The sequence below is a fragment of the Schistocerca gregaria genome, unplaced genomic scaffold, assembly GCF_023897955.1.
Source record: "Schistocerca gregaria isolate iqSchGreg1 unplaced genomic scaffold, iqSchGreg1.2 ptg000290l, whole genome shotgun sequence".
NCBI lineage: Eukaryota > Metazoa > Arthropoda > Insecta > Orthoptera > Acrididae > Schistocerca > Schistocerca gregaria.
Genome location: NW_026061778.1, coordinates 50,851 through 52,884, shown reverse-complemented (window position 1 = coordinate 52,884; position 2,034 = coordinate 50,851).

The following is a 2,034-nucleotide window of genomic DNA, read 5'->3' as shown; positions in this document are numbered from 1 at the left end:
GAAAACCTAAATCAGAATTTGAACCGTCGTCCTCCCGAAAGCGAGTCCATTGTGCTAACCACTGCGCCTCCTCGCTAGTTCCGAAATGCCTCTAAGCCATTGTTTTAGAAGGTCTTCTGCTATTTCACTTTCTTCATTTGGAAATAATCTTTGATTGTTCATCATATTTTTCATACACTGATACCTTCCAAATTTCGTAGAAGCTATAAACGTTTATAGATACACATAGAACCTATACAGGGTGTTACAAAAAGGTACGGCCAAACTTTCAGGAAACATTCCGCAGACACATATAAAGAAAATATGTTATGTGGACATGTGTCCGGAAACGCTCAATTTCCATGTTAGAGCTCATTTTAGTTCCATCCGTGTGTACCGTACCTCATCGATTCACCGCCAGTTGGCCCAATTGAAGGAGGGTAAAGTTGACTTCGGTGCTTGTGTTGACATGCGACTCATTCCTCTACAGTACTAGCATCAAGCACGTCAGTACGTAGCATCAACAGGTTAGTGTTCATCACGAACGTGGTTTTGCAGTCAGTGCAATGTTTACAAATGCGGAGTTGGCAGATGCCCATTTGATGTATGGATTAGCACGGGGCAAAAGCCGTGGCGCGGTACGTTTGTATCGAGACAGATTTCCAGAACGAAGGTGTCCCGACAGGAAGACGTTCGAAGCGATTGATCGGCGTCTTAGGGAGCACGAAACATTCCAGCCTATGACTCGCGACTGGGGAAGACCTAGAACGACGAGGACACGTGCAATGGACGAGGCTGTTCTTCGTGCAGTTGACGATAACCCTAATTTCAATGTGAGAGAAGTTGTTGCTGTACAAGGCATTGACCACGTCACTGTATGGAGAAAGCTACGGGAGAACCAGTTGTTTCTGTACCATGTATCAGCAGCTGATTGGCATCCACAGGTACACTTCTGCGAATGGTTCATCCAACAATGTGTCAGTCCTCATTTCAGTGCAAATGTTCTCTTTACGTATGAGGCTTCATTCCAACGTGATCAAATTGTAAATTTTCACAATCGACATGTGTGGCCTGACGAGAATCCGCACGCAGTTGTGCAATCACGTCATCAACACAGATTTTCTGTGAACGTTTGGGGAAGGCATTGTTGGTGATGTCTTCATTTGGCCCCATGTTCTTCCACCTACGCTCAATGGAGCACGTAATCATGATTTCATACAGGATACTACCTGTGCTGCTAGAACATGTGCCTTTACAAGTGTGACACAACATGTGGTTCATGCACGATGAAGGTCCTGCACATTTTGGTTGGTTGGTTTGTGGGGGTTAAAGGGACCAGACTGCTACCGTCATCGGTCCCTTTTTCCAACACGACACAGAACAAGAGAAACGTAGACAAAGACCAGACAAGACGAACTAAAATCACACAGAGTATGACGGTGGTTGGCCGACCATACAAACAAAAACGGAAAAGCCAACCATCGAGAAAGACATGAAAAAAAATCAGACAAATCGTAGGCCATAGGCCAGAATCAACACAAAAACTCACACACTTACATTAAGCGATAAAATCTCCCTGCCCGAATAAAACGCAGAACTACGTCCGCTATGGAAGAGTCGTCAGATAAAAGCGCAGAGAGCGTATCAGGCAGCGCAAAAGTCTGCCTGAGCACAGATAAAAGGGCGCACTAAAACAGAATATGGACCACCGTCAAGGACGCCCCACAACGAGAGAGAGGGGGATCTTGACAACACAGTAAATAAGTGTTCGTCAGTTAGGTGTGGCCAATGCGGAGCCGACAAAGGACGACTGATTCCCTGCAGTTAGCTCGCATGGATGACCGCCACACAGTAGTCGTCTCCTCGATACGGCGGAGTTTGTTAGGCACGGGCATGTTGCGCCAATCAGTGTCCCATAAATCGAAAACTTTGCGGCGTAATAGTGCCCGCAAATCAGTCGCCGAGAGGCCAATCTCCAGAGATGGTGCACTAGTGGCCTCTTTCGCCAGGCGGTCAACAGTTTTATTTCTGGGTATCCCAACATGACCCGGGGTC